Source organism: Mustela erminea, chromosome 2 (genome assembly GCF_009829155.1).
Source record: "Mustela erminea isolate mMusErm1 chromosome 2, mMusErm1.Pri, whole genome shotgun sequence".
Lineage (NCBI taxonomy): Eukaryota > Metazoa > Chordata > Mammalia > Carnivora > Mustelidae > Mustela > Mustela erminea.
Window position 1 is genome coordinate 43,251,768 of NC_045615.1, and position 19,903 is coordinate 43,271,670.

At 37.7% G+C, this 19,903-nt stretch overlaps 1 pseudogene; it reads left to right on the forward strand.

The window, feature by feature from the left end:
* The first annotated feature begins 17,291 nt into the window (after nt 1-17,291).
* LOC116583185 lies at nt 17,292-17,762 on the forward strand (annotated as a pseudogene).
* The last annotated feature ends 2,141 nt before the right edge of the window (nt 17,763-19,903 follow it).

The window sequence follows — 19,903 nt, forward strand, 5'->3', positions numbered from 1 at the left end:
GGTTCTTTTTAATTTTCTATGGTTTCTAACATCTCAATGAACAGATGCAAATTTAAGGGTCACTACACATCGTGGAGAGCAAAATTTAGTCTTGCTGGCCAAAGCTGAGGGCAAAACATAGTGAGTAAATAATCCTTAAGCTAGTGGTTTTAGTAGTTATTAAATAACAGTCCTGATGATGAGTCATTCTCTCACCTGCCAGACAAGGAGGCCTTGAGGTCCTTGGGCCCCTGAGGTTACTGTTGGTGTCACACCCTAACTCTGATGCAGCACTCCTGGGTCTCCTTTACCCTTGGCTTCCACCTCCTTCCTCCCTTAAGGGAAAGTTAGCTTCTTTTTTAGGCGAAGTAGCCACCCAGAAAGCTGTAATGGAAGGCCTGACTACGGGGAAACCCCACTTGACAAATTCGCCCTTTGTGCTGCTACAATTGACTTGTCACCTCATTTTTACAGCTAATTAGCTCTTTAGTAAGTGATGGCTAGTGTCAGAGGTCACCTGATACCTGATTCTGGTAAATTGACCATAAATATTACTGTCCATCTGTATTTGCTGTTCAAAACACTGCTCAGTGACCAGATTTTAAACTCTTTTTGTAGGAAACCCTCCTTATTTTTGCTGGTGAGATGAAGTTTCCAGATAATGCCCATGAAACTTACCATCCCTGAAGTTATCTGGGGTTGCTGTTCAATTAGCCTTTTCAATCGGTCATGCCACCCACAGGGCAGGGGAAAAGCATCCACACAGTTTCTAACTTTTCCCAAAGTGTCTTTTGTTTCCCTGTCTAACTCAGAAAATCACTGAAGGAACCCTTGTTCTGATTCTGTCCATCACTCAAAACTTCTAGGAACATTTTATTGTTTTATAACAATCACACCAGAACTGCGAGGCGAGCTCACTGTGTGCCAGGCACTGTGCTAAAGGTCATGTGCATTCGATTCTTGCATTCTTACAGGAGTATATTTTGGAGATATTAGAAATTGCCAAATAACAGATGAGGAAGCTGGGGCCCGGGAAGGTTGAAGTTTTTGCCCAATGTCACACAGATAAATAGAAGATTGAGGCTTTGCTGGGGTCTATCTGATTCCTAAATCAGAACTCTCAACTCCTAAGCTGTGCAGCCTTATGAATCGGGCTATCAACGTGACTAGCTAGTTAAAATATTAGTTCTTAAACTACCCATCAAGTGAAGTGAGTGAGTGAGTGTGTGTGTGTGTGTGTGTGAGAGAGAGAATTGTCATTTGTTATAGGCCATTTAGAGGCCAGTAATGTCCAGGGAATATAGAATAGCAACAACAGAAACAGATCAGAGGGGACCTAAGTTCTTGGTTTCAAAGGGAGTCATAGATGATCCGGGATGAGTCTGGCAATCAGAACTGAACTGAGGACAAGTCTAGTGAGCAGTGTTTTTTTCTCTTGGTTTTACTTGGAAGCCCAGGGCAGCAGTCTATGAGCTGTTAAAGTGTGTCCAGGCAATAAGGCAAAAGGCAGTACAGTCATTAGATGGAGCAGATGAAAAGAACAAGCTTTTCACATTGGTGAAAGTATATAGAGGACCGATCCTGGTTGTGTTTCTAAAATGCTGGCAAACACATTTTTGCATTGCTAAGTCTTACTTGTTTCTAAACTCAAAACACAATTATCAGAGAATTTAGTAGATTTCTTCACTTCCCTCCTGTCCCACATCCCTGCCTCCTTCCTGAGGGAGAGTGGGTAATAAGGAAGCCTTCTTGGAAGGCATATTAAAAGGATTAGGTCATCGATCACTGATGAGATGTCCAGGATTTAGTAACAAGTAGACAGCATCTAGGACCCTAGGCTAGCCCAGTTTGTGCAAATCAAAGAAATCAAAGATTACAGAGACTGCAATTTTCCTTATGATAAGCCGACCATAGATATAGACAGCATTTGATAGTAAAAAAATATAAAACAAGCAAGATTTTACTTTTTCTTTAGAACAGACCAGAACTGGATGTACCTGACTGCTATGTAAATTCAGACTGTAGGCTTAAAAACATAAGAGGTTAGGTATGCAAATGTGGGACTACAGCATAATCAATCAGCCAACCCCTAAGTGTATTGAATAGCCTTGAGTAATAGAGTCAGCAGTGTGTGTAATGCCAAATGATGACACAGTCTCTGACCTTATCTAGGGAGGCAGAGAAGGTATAGAGCGGACAAATGAGAGAACCAAACACTTCATCATAAAGTGCCAGTTGAAGAAGAGAGACTATATGGGCAAAGGAATTTTAGAAGGCAGTCCTGAATAGAGGAAAGAAATTTGTTTGGAAATCAAGAGACTTAATTTCCATTCCTAGTTTTGCCACTAATTATCCGTGTGATCTTGAACAGGCACGTTTATCTCTCTGGGTCCTTCTCAGTTGCCCATCTGCAAAATGAGGAAGTCCTAGGTGGCAATCTCAAAAGCTTTTTCAGATCTAACATTCTAATACAGAGGAGGAATCTCTGCAGGCCTGTCATTGGAGGAGATGTCCCAGAAACAGGGGGCAAAAATAGCCAGGCATGGACACAGTGTGAGTGTGTGTGAGAGGGAGAGAGTGTGTGTGTGTGTGTGTGCATCTGTGTGCGGTTAGAGAGGTGAGGCTTGTGCAGAAGGGGAGCAGAGAGGTAGGGGGATGAATTTAGAACCATGTCAGGTAGAGGAGGAGAGGTGATGCATGCTCACATGTGACAGCAAAGGCCAGTGACTGTAAACCTCATTTCCTTGATGTGAAGTAACTTCACAGGTAATCATGCCCACAGGCAAGACATCATTTTTGATTCCTCTTTCCCTTACTGAGCACATCTATGTCTATCAAGAAGATACACTGAGATCAACTGATTTCTCTCCCTCTCTGTCACCACCAGCTTAGTCCAGCTGCTAGCATCTCTCTTTTGGAAGAAAGAAAGCAACTGGTCTCCTTGAATGGATCTACTTTTGAGTTAGTCTCCTGTGATGGAGCCAGAGCAATCTTTAAAAATAATGAGCAGAGGAGCGCCCAGGTGGCTCCGTTGGTTAAGCATCTGTCTTTGTTCAGGTCATGATTTTAGGATCCTGGGACTGATCCTGGTATAGGGCTCCCTCTTCCCCTCCGGTTTACCTCCCTCCCCTGCTCATGCTCTCTCTCAAATAAATGAATAAATAATCTTAAAAAATCATCAACAGATACTGTCACTCCCCTACCTAAAGTCCTCTAATGACTTTGAACTGCCCTTAGAATAAAAGCAATCTCCCCATTATCATTGGTACGTCTAGGCAAATCCATGACCCTACCCCAGCCTTCATCATCCTCATGTCTCCCACCTGTTCACTTTGCCTTGGCCTCCGTGGTAAGTTAGTTTATCTTTAGGCATTCCTAGCTACTCTTACCATAAATTCCTTGCACTTTGCTCTTCTTTCTCCTAAAATTTTCATGGGTGGTTTTTCCTGTTATATTCATTTTGCTGCTCAAAGATCACTTCCCTAAAGGGCTTTCTTCAACCTCCTGTCAAGGGTGGGTTCCACCTTCTCCAATCATGCTTTATCATAGCATCTTGTGTCATTGACTTTATATATACTTGGAAATTATTTTGTGTATATAAAGGCTTGACATCTGTTTCCCCACTAGAATGTGAACCCCAAGAGAACAAGGAGCTACTCTGCATTGTTCATCCTTGTGTTTCCTGCCCCTGTAATAGGCACCCAGTAGATTTTTGTTAAATGAATGAAAGAATGCTTAAGTAATATGTAGGAATAAACATAGTTATATGTCACAGTGAATCCAGGCACATGGATCAACTGGCAAACCTGGAATTTGAATCCACTTTGTTGGCAGCCATATGACCTTGGGGAAGTTATATAACCTCCTTAAACCTCATGTGTAAAATAAGGAGGAAAATGATGTCAGCTTCATATTGGACTGTGACATACATCGCATGCAACAATATCATGAAAGCCTTGGCCTCAGTGCCTCTTAGAATTAGCTCCTTATTTATTTTTACATTTTGCCTATAGTTGTTCCTTCTTTATGTTTAGGTTTAGTTTGGGCAGAAAAGGAAAATGATATATAATACATAAAGGGATTTCTCTCCCTCCCCCCCTCTATTTCTTCCTCCTTTCCTACCTCTCCCCCTCATTCTTTCCTGTTCATCCTTTCCCTTTCCATAAATCTAGTTTATCTATATGGATACATGTGTATTTGTAGCCAAATGCTAATATCATGCACTGGGTAAATGCAAGTGTATTATAACTCCTTTTATTGTTGTTATGAAAATTTCTTTTTTTTGTTTTTAAGATTTTTTGTGAAAAAACATGGCAAAATGATATGTTGGCTGTTAAATCTGCCCTTTGAATATCTAAAATGTCTATATATTAATAATAGTCATTTGTACAGTATTTAGGGTTGTAAGTTGTATCCAGTAGCATTATTTAATCTGACTTTATTTGATCTGATGTAATTGCCACATTGCACACAGGAAAACAAAAAGCTCAGGGCATTGGGTAGAATGGTGTTCCCCTTACAAAGATGTGTCCAAATCCTAGCCTCTGGTGTCTCTGAATGTGACCTCATCTGGAAATATGGTAATTGCAGATGTAACTAAGGATCTCAAGAGAAGATCATTTGGAATTTAGAGTGGTCCCAATATCCAATGACAAGTGTCCTTATAAGAGAAAGAAGACACAGAGACAAACAGGGAAGAAGAAGGCCACATGAAGACAGACAGAGACTGGAGTGATGCCTTTACAAGCCAAGGAATGTCAAAGATTGCCCACAGCCATCAGATGCTAGGAATGGCCTGCAATGGATTCTTCTCATATCTTCCAGAAAAAAACAACCTTACTGACACCTTGATTTTGCATTTCTGGTCTCCAGAATCACAGAAAATAAACTTCTGTTGTTTTTAGCCACTGAGTTTGTAGTAATTTGTTACAGTAGGAAACTAATTCATGATCTTTTTTACAGGAACCCTGAAATAATCTTCTAACTGACACTCTTGCCTTCCACACCTACCTCCTGCCAGCAAGAATGGATTGATTGACTTGGATTCTCAATGGGTCACTTTATTCTAAGTGCACTTAGAAGCCATGGACTCATGCCTTCAATGGCTTCCCATTAAAATTAGAGTAAACTACGCCCTTCTTACTATGACCTCCAAAGTTCTCTAAGACCTGCTGTGGCTCTTCTTTCCAGTCCATCTGCCGTGTCCTACCCTTGATAACTCTGCTTCAGCCTTTCTTATAAAGTTATACACAACAGGAGGAAAGAAACCATATCTGTCTTGTTCACCTTTGTATTTTCAGTGTCTAGTGAAGTGCTTTGCACTTAATAGATACTCAAAAGATATTTGCTGATTTGTTAGATGAATAAAGAGATGGCTTAAGGAAGGTCTCTATTCCTTTGTATGTCTAATATAGATATGGCAACAGAGTCTTTTGACAAGAGTGCATTCATTTTAGCTGATATTTTTGCTAGAATCTACAGATTGTCATTGCAGTAGTTCTTGTACTTGAATAGTCAACCCAGGAATCGAGCCAATTGGAATGGTAAAAAGGATATTGCTCATTAAATGGGAATTGATAAATCTTCCCATTACTCCAAAGGCTATCTTTTCATTTTCATTTTTCAGCTATCTTGCCCATGGTCTATTATTAATTACTTTTTTTTCTGTTTGTTAGCCTGCCTTCCCACATCTCCTCCTGTTTTGCTTTGCTCACTACCCTCAGGAGCTGACCATCACAGAGAGATTCACCCTGGCTTCCTAGTCAGCTACCTTCTGTTCTTTTTGGCCAATGAGAGATACTGGGAGGAGACTAGAAGGCTGGAAGAAAGGGAGGTTTTACTATTTCTTAACCAGTCCATTTGTGGTCTGTTCATATTCCCTTGTAGTGGTCACGTTCTTGTAGGAGTATAGCTCCTGTGTGGCTACTTCTCTTCAATAGCTCCAACACTTGCTGGGCTCTGGGGATGTTATTTTTCCTTGCCCTTTCAGGAATCATCTCTAGTGGGTAATAATTTCCTGCGATTGTTGGTTTCTGAGGGCCTCTTCATTCATTGGTGGTTCCTTTGACTGTATCCATACTTCATAAATAGTTCCTTCATATTACTTCATAAATAATAGTTCCTTCATTAAAACCTCTTGAGCCATCTGTGTTGGATTATGTTCTTTTCTGGAATATGGACTTTATCACTGTATTAACTATTAAGACAGACAAGGAAAGGTCTGAGGTTAGGCAGTATCTACTGGTTGGCTCACAACCAGTGTGCAGTTCTAATTTTGTCCTGATTGATTGAAGTTCATTTTCTTCTTCAGGCTAACATAAGAGAAAGTGCTCTTTGCCTGCCACCTAAGCTAATATCAGATAGAATTAATTGAATAACTTTAGCTTTCATGTCATAGAAGAAGCCCAGAATCAGTTTCATAAATTGTTTTCACATGCTATGGCAGAATTAGTTAACATTCACCCAATATCCATGTGTTCTAGCTAGGCTGGGCCTTGTGATTGGATTCTGGCCCATGAGAAATAGGTGCCATTGATGTGTACCAGTTTCAGGGAGAGCCTTTTTAAGACATCTTTCATTGTCCTTCCACTTACTCTTTCTTAATTACAGTGACATTGGGAGCCAATATACAGATGGTCCAGCTACAAAAAAGAGGAAGTCTTATCAAAGTGCTTTAGACTTTGCATGACTGTCAAATATATCTTTCTTGTGTTAGTCATTGAGATTTAGGATTATACTTGTTACCTCAGCCTTGCCTAGTCTATTTTGACTAACACATGTACCAAGTAGATTTACTCATGCCTAATATTTTAGGCTTTTTTTTTTTTTTTCCTAAATCAGCAATAAGAAATACCCAACCTATTATTACCTCTCCCTAACACCAGAGTCACAGTAGACATTTTATCTAACTGGGGTACTCTTTCAAGGTGATTCCAAAGAGTCTTCTGCATCATTCTCCACATAGGGTTCCAGGCAGACAGTGCCAACCAACAGCCAAAACCTAGTTCTAGTTCCTGTTCAACATGGTGAACTTTACTTTGTGCTCCATCCAACCATTTACTGAATTGTAATTTTCTCAATCTATTGTTATTTGTTTTCATTATAAAAAATAAATAACATTTTCTGATCTGTTTCCAGATCAGAATTGCTAGTAAAGTTTTGTGTGCAAATTTTTAATAGTCACCCTAGAATCAAATAGAAAACCATAAAAAAATGCCCTTTAGAAAAGTTGATAACATCTCATTTAAAATATATATTTTAGCAAATACATTTGTGTTTTATATCAGATTCCAGTGTTCCTTATATCAGTATGAATATGCAACCAGATCTGTTTCTTCATTTATAGACTTCCATCATCCCAATCTAAAACAATTAAAATTTAAGGGCACTGACTTCTGTTGCTATGCTAAGTGAAATAAGTCAAAGAAGGACAAGTACCATAGATTTCATTCATATGTGGAATTTAAGAAACAAAACAAATGAACAAAGGAAAAAACAGAGAGAAAAAAAAAAAGAAATAGCAGATACTTAACTATAGAGAACAAACTGCTGATTACCAGAAAGGGGTATGGGTGAACTAGGTGATAAGGGCTAAAGAGTACACTTCTCATGATGAGTACTGAGTAAGGTACTGAATTGTTGAATCACTATATTGTATACCTGAAACTAATATAGCACTGTATGTTAACTGTACTGGAATTAAAATAAAAACTTCATAAAAAACTTCATAAAAAAAAACTTCATAAAAATTTGTTACCCATGTTTATATATGCTCACAGACAAATAATCATTATATATCTTTTTTTTTATTTTTTTTATAAACATATGTTTTTATCCCCAGGGGTACAGGTCTGTGAATCACCAGGTTTACACACTTCACAGCACTCACCAAAGCACATACCCTCCCCAGTGTCCATAATCCCACCCCCTTCTCCCAAACCCCCTCCCCCCAGCAACCCTCAGTTTGTTTTGTGAGATTAAGAGTCACTTATGGTTTGTCTCCCCCCCAATCCCATCTTGTTTCATATATATCGTCTTGAATATGACTCTGTTGTGTTCTGTTCAGTTGATTTGTGCATTAAATATTGAATTATTACCACACTTAAAAAATAAATAAAAGCACTGACTTTTGGTTCACAAAATCTCTTGACATCATCTGGAGTTACTGAACTCAAAGGAGAAGGGAATGAACAAAAACTCAGAAAGGACCTCAGAATATCAATACTTGTTATGCCTAGTTTTGCTCTTGTCCTTGATTTAGGTCTAGTAAGGAATTTCAATTTTTAATTTTTTTTCTAGAACTATTTTGTACCAACTTGCCCCAGAATACATTTCCAGAAATATGTTGAACATGTGTTCAAGAATGAACACTAGGATACCATGGGTTATATTGAAACATTAAAAAACAAAATCAAAGAGTCTACATTTGATCATCTTTTGAAGACTAGGCTATCACGGGTCATCTTGAGACCATCAAAAAGCAAAATCAGAGTCTGCATTTGATTGTCTTGTCACTTAAGAATTTCTGTTCATGTATTCCCTTGCACCACTTTCTCCTGATCTCAAACTGCTTTGGATTCCTGACCCATCTATAGATTCTGATCATCCTTGTCATTGATATCACTGATGAATCACTTTGCTTTCTGCAGTAATCTTCTCCAAGATTTTTTCCCATTTGATATCTACAGACTCACACTTTTACCCTCCTTAGCTATAGCTAAGCTTAGCTATAGCTAAGTTTGTGTCTCTGGTTTCCTTCTCAAACCCCAAACAGAATGAACTTGGAAACCCATATATTCCACTTGAAGAAAATGGCTCACAGCGCATGATCAAATCCAGAAAGTTAGTAAGAGTTTAAGTACAGAATCACATAATTCTAGACCCTAATAGCAAAAATATAGTCTTCACTGACTCTGGGTATGAGGTTTCATTTCATGACTAATTATTCCATCCTGAATGAGTCAGGATGAACCATTAAAAGTAAAGATCTGATTGTTTAACCTTCCTAAATGGCTTCTCTGTTCTTGACCTATGATGGGCATAGCTATTAAAAGTAATTTCCCTATGTTAAGGGATTATCATTCTTTATTTACTAACTCCATAATTATTTGCATGTAGGGAAGGCTGACCCTGCAGCAATGATCTCAGTAAACATTTGAGATGGATTCAACTATCTTATCCAGAAAATAACATCCTGAAATCACTTTAAGTCCCTAATTCTGTGACTTTTCAATAAGTTTCTGAATATCTTTGTGCCTTAATTTCCTCACTTACATCAAGAGGTATAATAATAGCTCTAATCTTTAGGATTGCTATGAGGTTTAAATGAGACAGCCTGTGTAATACATTTAACACAGTGCTGGTACACAGTGGACATCATTAAAAGTTAGCTATTATTAGTACTAGAAATTAGTAGAGTTAAAGAACTTTCTTTAAATAGACCAGATGCCAGATCTTCAGCAGAATATCCAGAACATGTTTTTGGCCACAGGCATTTAATTTAGCTCTAAAAGTGAAAAAGCTGGCCAATTAGCTCTCTGAGATACTGGAAAATGGGGGTAGTCATTAATAGCTAGATATTTCCTCTTGTTTAAGGCAAGAAACAGAAAAACTAGAGCCAGTGATTCAAAATCATTAACAATGTATATAGCGCAACAAATATACTATATTTGGGAAATGAGTTTGTCACCCAAGGAAACCATTCTGCCTCTTCCTCTGGTGTTGTTACAAAGAAAGGAAAGACTGCTTCACTATTTGCTCTACCCTTTGTTCCCATCCTTTATCTGTGGGACCTGTACTCTGTGATCTGTACTTCAAACTCCCCAAATTCTTCCACGTTATATAGTCTAGGAGGCAACTGTTTATTCATGCTGAATAAAATAGAAAAGAATAGACTGATGACTGTCCACATGAGATCTTTTCTGAGCTCTGCAGTGTTTTGCTTAGTTTTAGTTGTAGTATTGTAAATGGTGCTTCATGTTTAGCTCCTGTTCTCTCTGACACTTGTATTCATTTCTCCCCTATAGGATAGTTGGTTACTCCCTATATCCTGTTTAGAAGTTTAGCACATACTTTCTCAGTCTGCTGTCCTAGGGTGGTGTAGGGTGGTGGAAAGAGCATGGATGTTGGAGACTGGCAAACCTGGGCCCAACATCTGGTTCTAAATAGGGACTGTGGCTGTGGGACTCTAAGTAAATAAAATAACTTCTTGAAGCAGCAATTTCCTATACGTGAGGTGGAGGTACTTCCTATACTTCATAAAACTGTTTTAGGAAATTAGATACCATGCGTGTGATGTATAATATAAATAATTGTTGCTCAACAAGTGCTAGTTTCTTCCTCCTCTTTCCTTTATTTGAGCAGTGTTCTCCTGGTCTCTGACCCTTCTAGAGCCTACATAATCCAGGAGGATCTTTCTCATGTTCTTCCTGCCTTCCCCAGTAGATGAGTTAGAGATAAAAGAAGAATGAAAGAAAAAGAAAGAAAGAAAGAAAGAAAGAAAGAAAGAAAGAAAGAAAGAAAGAGTGAGTGACAACTGACAAACCCCATTCATTTCTTCCACCTTGATAATTCTAGATGCCAGTGACATTATATGGGATATGACCATTTTCCAGAATCCCATGCTCGCTACTGTTCAAACAATTATAATTCTCGAGTGTGTAGCATGTGCAAATGTGAATCTAAACAGACGCAACACAACTATGTTACATGTGGAGGCTTAGTTCAAAAGAAAGGAAGTTATAGCCCTGCTGTCTAGTCACAAAGTAGCTGAAAACCAACACTCACGCACTGAAGATGATAGAAGAACTTTTACAAAGCATCAGACAAATAAGGATAAATTACTTAATACAAATCCAACTGTACATTAGAGCTTTAAGGTATTTCAAGTAGGAGAGATTAGCATCGATTCAATGACATTTATTGAGCAGTTTTTATGGAGCTGGCACTGCTTAGAGCAGGAGATTAAAATAAAAATGAATAAGATATGGTCCATGCTCTCATGAAACTCTCTGTCTGATGAGAGAGGCAGACATATAACCAGATAAACACAGGGCACATTCAAAAGCACTTATACAATGCACAGAAGAAAATGGTCTTTGACTTCTGTTAAAAGGGCAGTAGTAGGATTTGTTTAGGCCATGGACTAGAAACTGAAAATCCTAGAGCAGTCAGGAACATGTAAAAGAAAAAAAAAAAACTTTTTGAACAAAACAATAATTCAGTGCAAGACATTTATTGCTTTTGGCGCTGTATTTGTATTAACTCATTAAATTCTCACTATTCTTATTCTGCATATTATTATTTCTATTTTTCTTTTTGAGGAGACTGATGCACAAAAAGTTTGAGCAACTAGTCTAAGGTCATATTATCCCGAAGTGGCATAGGTCTCAAATCTAGGCAATCTGGGTCTGGTGCTGATGGCATTTGCCACACTTCATGATTTTCTATAAAAAGAGATAGCCACACAAGTGATATGATCAGTGATAACTTCATTCAGCCTTGGTGTTCAAGAGACAATAGGGAATGATGAAGATACCAACTAATTGTTGTTTTCAGAAATTATAATTAGGTAACCCTTTTTTTCCCCAGACGGAGTCAGAAATCAAGCTTCCTATTCCCCATTAACTATCCAAAATGTTAAATGCTGGCAAATAATTTAAAAATTAAGCCCTCTATGCACAAAACAAAACATGATCTTAAGCTGCAAACAGTTTGGGTGTCAACACATTGAGACCGAGGCACCACATTGGATTAGGCGGACAAAGAAAGTAAGAAGGAGAATTATGCGCAAAGGGATCACATTATGTAAAACCATGGAAAAGATCATGAATAATATAGGAATAGAATAGAACACCAAGACTGGATGAGGCGGACAAGGCCTTGGTGCATGCAGTAAGGGAGTTTACATTTTACCCAGTTTACAAAGGGAAGCCAGTGAAGAATTTTCCTCTGGCATTATTTGAGACATTATTCCCTTCCATAATCAAGGAAAAGGTCTATGTCCTTTACTAGCTAAGGCACTAATGTAAAAACACTTTTAAGTCAAGGAATATCTTATTGTCTATATTTCTAGAGTATGAGACAGTGTTGGATATATAAGAGATAGAAACATGTTTGATGAACAAATGAATGGATGGATGGATGGATGGATGGATGGATGGATGGATGGATGATGGAATAGTGCTTTTCTGAGATTATGGAGTTCTGAGCTGGCTTTGAAACACAGCAAAGTTTCTAAACATATCTCTTAGATATTTTGTCTGTTGATCTGAGGGGATGTTTTGGTTACTTTTTGGTATCTTTTGGGTTCAAGCAGATCATTTTTTTTCTCTCCAATTTATCAACAAATCCAACAAAACAATGTTTTTCAGAGTTGCTTGTTTGAGATAGCTATTGCTGTATAACAAAGCACTCCAACATTCAACACTTGAAACAACAACAATCGTTATTCATAAGTCAGCTTTGTCATTGCATTGATTTACACTGGGCTCAGCTTGTCTAGACTCATTCATGTACCTGTGGGTAGCTGGAATCCATCTGTCTCAGCACCAGGTCTCCTAATTGCATTAGCTTTTGTGTTCTCACTATGTTCGTATTTCTATTGCTGAAGGTATGGATGATAAATTAAGACCACCCATGCCAATTATTTCCTTAGGAGGTGGATCATTCAGTCATTCAACAAATAGTAGTTAAAGGACAATTCTGTGCCAGAAATTGTGCATGATATTAGGAATAAAGAGTCAAATAGAGATATTTGGGTGGCTCATCCAGCTAAGCATCTGCCTTTGGCTCAGGCCATGCTCCCAAGGTCCTGGGATCAAGTCCCACATTGGGCTCCCTGCTCAGTGGAGAACCTGCTTCTCCCTTTCCCTCCCCTGTTTGTGCTCTTTCTATCTGACAAATAAATAAATCTTAAAAAAGAGAGAGAGAGAATCAAGTAAGTTTCTAGATCTAGAGATCTAGAGAAGCCAGGGACTAGTAGGGGGAGACAAATGTACCATAGAAAAATCATTGTCCCAGAGTGTAACAGTAGAAGTGTAACAATAGAAGAGTTATGAAGTGAAGAGGGAGGCATGATTACCTGTGTGAAGTAGGGGGTCAGTGGCAAAGCAAGGTAAGGAAAGGCTTCTTAGAGGAATAGATGACTGAACTCTTACTGAGATATGCAGTTATTTAGTACTTGTGCTGCCATGTAATATACCCTTAAGGTATTGATCTTTCATAGCTATAATATTGTTATTTGAATTATGGAAGTGATAACCTAGCACACTTTCCTCTGCTAGCCATTTGTCAGGACCTGGCAGTACAGAGCCGTGCTTACGAGTGCAGACCTTGGACCTACACTGATTGGATTTGAATCATAGCTCCACTGCTGATTAACTGTGCTTTGGTTTTCTCTTCTGTAAAATGGGGATGGCAGTGTGAAGATTGAATGCATTAATACCTCTAAGCATAGAGCCTAGCACATATTAAGTGCCCATTCATTGTTATTTTTAAGGATTTTTTTTCCAAGCCTTTTTTTTTCCTTTCCTTTCTTATGAAGTGGAGATAAACCAACAGACACATGAAAAAATGCTCAGCATCAACTAACCATCAGAGAAATGCAAACCCAAACCACAATGAGAGATCACCTCAAACCAGTCAGAATAATTAGTATCAAAAGTAAAAGGAAATAATAACAAATTCTGGCAAGGATGTGGAGAGAAGGGAACCCTTGTACACTGTTGGTAGGAATGCAAAATGGTGCAGCCACTCTGGGAAGCAGTATGGAGGTTCCTCAAAAAAACTAAAAGTAGAAATACCATGTGACCCAATAATTCCCCTTCTGAATAGTTACCTGAAGAAAATGAAAACACTAATTCAAAAAGGTATATGCACTGTTACATTTATTGCAACATTATTTATGATAACCAAGATATGGAAGCAACCTGTGTCTGTCAATAAATGGATGGGTAGAGAAGAGGTGATATATACACATAATGTATTCTCAGCCATAAAAAGAATGAAATCTTGCCATCATGACAACATCAATAGACCTAGAAGGTACCATGCTAAGTGAACTAAGTCAGACAGAAAGACAAATGCCATATTATTTCACTTACATATAGAATCTAAAAACCAAACCAAAGTAAACAGCAGCAAAGACTCATAAGCGTAGAGAATAAACAGGTGGTAGCCAGAGGCAGAGCCAGGTGGGGAATAGGTAAAGTAAGTGAAAGGGATTAAGAAGTACATATTTCTACTTATAAAACAAAAAAGTCACAGGAATGAAAAGTACGGCAGGGAGAGGATTGTCAATGATACTGTAATAACTTTGTATGATGACAGATGGTAGCTATACCTATTATGGTGAGCATTTCATAATGTATATAATTATTGAATCACTATGTTGTAAACCTAAAACTAGTATATATGTCAAGTGTAATTTTTAAAAATGTGGAGATAAAATCCCACTTGATAGGTGAATGTGAAGATTTTATCAAATATATGGAAGTCACTTTGAATAGTGCCTAGCATCTCATAAGTACATTCCAAGGGCATATTATTATTATTATTCTGTTTATTTGAAGAATTGAAAGCATCTATTATCAGTTTCTAGATGTTCAGAACATATTATTTCATATTATACAGTCTTCTCTTTCACTAGGCAGAGACCACAATTTACTTAGAATTTTCATTTAGAAGCATGGCAGGTTGGTGGGAGAGTCAAGATTTCCTGAGAAAATCTCCAACGCACTATTTGAGTGGTCGGGGCTTTGCATCATCCTGATGTTGCAGCGCATTAGGAAAATGGGTCCTCAGGGTAAACCTCTTCTCACAGATATGCACACCCATCTTCCTTGGTGATGGGTGTATCACGTGACAGCCCCCACTATATTTTCTTGTACCACTTATCTTTTGATTATATGCAGGGAAGCAGCAGATCCCCAGATTGTAGTGTTTACTGTCTCCAACAGTTATTAGCTATTGCTTAGAAGGATGCTAACAAAAGTAATCAATAGCACACAGAAAGATGAACCACTGAAAAGAATATAATGAGATAGTAGAAGTCACCTCAGATATATTGTAGTTGCATAATTATGGAATCTTCTGGCTAAATTTTAAGTTAGTTAAGAAATAGATGGAGTATTTTCAAAGGATATTTGGCACATAGGAAAAATTGAGTAACTCTTAAGTGAATGGATGAATGAATGACAAGGTTATGAAAATGCTTATAACATTGATTACATGCTATCAGAGAAAACCATTTAAAAGCTATACTTTGATTATTCTACTAAGAATGAAGAGATTTTTCAGCACTGTGGCATATCTGTCAGAATTATTTCCCTGAATACTTAATGAATTTTACAATGCTGGTGGCCTGAATGGAATTTGTAATTTGAGGACCACAGATATAGAACAAAGGGGAGCAGGCTGAAATCTATTCCTGAATTAAGAGAGCAATTTGAGTATTAAGTATTCAAGGTCTAATAGAATTGAAATGCCAATCTATGGCAAAGCCTTGCAGAGTCATTTTTCACTGTGTTGCCTCACTATAAGGCCTTATTTGATTATAAAGCTCTGTAGTGGAAAAGATACTAGATGTGAAGTGAAACAGACTCTTAACTATAGAGAACAAACTGATGGTGGCTAGAGGGGTGGTGTAGGGGGATGGGTGAAATAGGTGATGGGGATTAATGAGTTCACTTGTGATGAACATCTGGTGTTGTATGGACTTGCTGAATCACTATATTGTACACTTGAAACTATTGTTACAATGTATGTTAACTAACTGGAATTAAAGTAAAAACTTAAAGAAAAAGAAATAGACCTAGATTCATAGCCAGCACATATGAGGGATGCCATTCACATAGACTACAATATGCGCAGTCCCTCATAGAGTCATGTAAAATTGTGGTCCTGCTCAGATTCAAACCCTTGTTCTGCTACCTACCAGCTTGTGTGATGTAAAGCAAATCAGTTAACCTTTCTGAATGTAGTTTCCTCTACTAAAAGTAAGATAACACAGTAATAGTACAATGTCTAACCTTGTATTGGTGACTTTTCTACATTACTACTTGTTAATAATTATAGGAAAGCATTGACTCTGGGTCTGTATTAGAGTAAGCCATTTTCCATCTGATATTTTGCCTCACTAAGAGGAAGCTTTATATACCATGATGTTTAAGAAATCGATTCAGCTCAGACCTCCTCGTTCTGCCGCCAGCTATGCAACTTTGAGTTAAATAGCTGTGTATTACTTCAGTGTCTTCTTCTGTAAAATGTGGTAATAGTAATATCTCCCTCACTGGGGTGTTTTGAGGATTAAATGAGTTAACATTTGTAAAATATATGGAACAATATCTTCCTTTCTCTCTTTCTTTCTTTCTTTCTTTCTTTCTTTCTTTCTTTCTTTCTTTCTTTCTTTCTTCTTGTTACCATTTATTGAGCCCTTACTCTGTGCCCACCAGGACAGTATTTTGCACATATTATCTTATGTAATTTTCCCAATAACCCATTAGATAAGTTCCATTATTATTTCCATTTTCTAGATGAGGAAACCAGGATTCAGGGAATTGAAGTAACGTGTCTAAGGGCACACGGCAGAGCTGTAATTGAACTGCAGTAAGAATGTCGTTCTCTTGTGCCTTTTCTTAGTCATCCCCATTTTCCAAACAGTCGAGTAGTGAGGTCTTCTTCATGGGTACTCAAGAAAGGACCTTCCTTACATCCTCAATCCATGATGGACCCTGCAACCAGAGCTGAAACAGTTTCTGATATATACTTAGCACCACACAGATATGTGTTAAAATCTGCTAAGTACTCAGACAGCTGAGATGACTAAAAGAAATTGATGAGTTATTGTGTGGGTACTAAATGTGGTGGGCAGAATTTTCAGTTTGTGAACTTAAGACAAAAATAAAAATAAATTATCAAGGGCATTAATATATATTTTTAAACCGATATATAGAAGATTAAGTTAATCATACTTCTCATTATCATCATTGGTTCTCGCAATGGTCCTCTCTCAAATGTGTATATGTACATAGGAATGTGTATGTTTATATATTGAAATGTATATGTATATGTATAAATTTAGATATACATGTATTTATTATCTTTCATGTCCTATAACTCTCCCTTTCCTGTTAGGCAGCTAGTCTAATGTATTTAATATGTATGTTTTTGTTTGAAAATGTATTTTTCTCTATTTTTAATTTACATAAAGGATATTGTGAAAAATATATTTCATTTTCTTCCTTAGTTATCTTGACTCATCATTTGCCTTTAAGAATGATCCTGGTGGAGCGTTGGAAATCCCTTTTACGAAGATGGTGCCGAAAGCTAAGAAGGAAGCCCCGGCCCTCCCAAAGCCGAAGCCAAAGCAAAGGATTTGAAGGCCAAGAAAGTGGTGCTGAAAGGCGTCCACAGTCACAAAAAAAAAGAAGATCCACACATCACCTATGTTCCGACGACCCAAGACTCTGCGTCTCCGAAGGCAGCCCAAATACCCTTGAAAGAGCACCCCCAGGAGAAACAAGCTTGACCACTATGCCATCATCAAGTTCCCCCTGACTACTGAGTCAGCCATGAAGAAAATAGAAGACAACAACACACTTGTGTTCATTGTGGATGTCAAGGCCAACAAGCATCAGATCAAACAGGCTGTGAAGAAGCTCTATGACACTGATGTAGCCAAGGTCAACACCTTAATCAGGCCTGATGGAGAGAAGAAGGCATACATTTGGCTGGCCCCTGACTATGATGCTTTGGATGTTGCCAACAAAATTGGGATCATCTAAACTGAGTCCAGCTGGCTAAATCTAAATACAGTTTTTTCATGATTAAAAAAAAAAAAAAAAAAAAAAAAAAAAAGAATGATCCTGGCTGGCTCAGTGAGTAGAGCATGTGACTCTTGATCTCAGGGTTGTGAGTTTGAGCCTCACATTGGGTGTAAAGCTCTTGTAAAAAGAAAAAAAAAAAAAAAAAAGGATGATCTATGTTGTTGTATATGTACCTTGCTTCTGATTACTCCAAGTACTCCATGGAATATTCCATCACATTTGTCTTGTCTACTCATGGACACTTTGTTTTCAACTTCCTGTCACCGCAATCAAGTTATTATTCTATTACTTCTTGGTATTCATTATAATTAGAGCTCTCATGACAACCCAATTATTATACCCTTATAGATATAATAGAAGCCCTCTTTTTTAAAGTGCTCAGGGATAGTACTTAATAATTTAGAAAAACTTTTAAAACTAGGATTTGTAAAAGTCATACACAATTTAAAGTTTTTAACTTCAAATGTTTAAGTGTACTTTTATTAGCCCTTAAAAACAAACAAACAAACAAACAAACAAAGGTAGGGGTGCCTGGGTGGCTCAGTTGGTCAGTGTGTACCTTTGGCTCAGGTCACGATCCCTGGGTCATGGGATGGAGTCCCACATCAGGGTCTTTACTCAGTGAAAAGCCTGCTTCTCCCTCTGCCTGCTACTCCCTCTGCTTGTGCTCTTTCTCTCTCACTCTATGACAAATAAATAACTAAAATCTTTTTTTTAAAGATTTTATTTATTTATTTGACAGAGATCACAAGTAGGCAGAGAGGCAGGCAGAGGGGGCGGGGTAACAGGCTCCCCACTGAGCAAAAAGCCTGATGTGGGGCTTGATCCCAGCACCCTGGGATCACCACCTGAGCCGAAGGCAGAGGCTTAACCCACTGAGCTACCCAGGTGCCCCAATAACTAAAATCTTAAAAAAAAAAAAAAAAAAGTAGGGTAAAAGCTTCTGTTGAATATATGTACATACTTACTTTATAAAAAAAATTTCTCTATTTTTTATCTTTTTAAAGAAATTATTTACTTTTCCCCAGCTTTTGAGATACAATTGACATATATAGTGTTGTGTAAGTTTAAGGTATATGATAGGTTACTTTGATACACATACACACACACACACACATTGTGAAATAATGTAGAAGCTAATATAAATAGTTAAACCATAGTATTAGATAACATCACCATCACCTCACATGATCTCTATTTCCTTTGTGATAAGAAAATTTAAGATCTACCCTCTTAGCAACTTTCAGTTATATAACACCGTATTGTTAACCATGCTGTACATTAGATTCCCAGGATTTATTTGTTGTATAACTGGAAATTTGCACCCTCTGGCCAACATCTCCCTGTTTCCCCTATGGCCTGGCTTCAGGTAACCATCATTCTACTCCATTTCTATGAGTTTAGCTTTTTTGGATTCTACACGTAATATCATATAGTATTTGTTTTTCTATGTCTGTCTTATTTCACTACTTTTGGTTTTATTTTAGTGTGTCTACTTTTGGAATTCATTTTCATATTTCTTGTGTAAAAGACATGCCAAGTGCCTTGTGTGCTTTTCCTATTTTGTTTTCTTAAAAGAGTATTAAGAACTTAAATATATTGTGGAGAACTCTAAATGTAGAATTCTTTTGGGTTTTTAAATTTCCTCCTTTTTTACAGTTGTTCCACCAACATACTTGCTTTTATCAAATATTTCCAAAGTATTCTACTTTGTTCTTAGAGTGATAATTGGTGCTTTTTTACTATTATCTTTTATTACTTTAAATATGTAGCTTATAACCACATAGAATGAAATAAATGGAATTCTCTACAAATGTGATTTATTTTAATTTGGAGGTCCAAGTAATTATCCTAGATTTTGGGTCTCAGGTTTTCTTTACTTAATTGGGGACTTGGGCCTAGAAAGTCGTGCTTTTCTTTTCTTTTCTATCTTTTTTTTAGAGAGGGAGACAGAGGGAGGAGGGTCAGAGAGAGAATCTTAAGCAGACTCTATGCCCAGCGTGGAGTCCAGGTGTAGGACTTGATCCCAAGGCCCTGAGATCATGACCTGAGCCAAAATTAAGAGTTGGACACCTCACCAACTGAGCTACCCATGCACT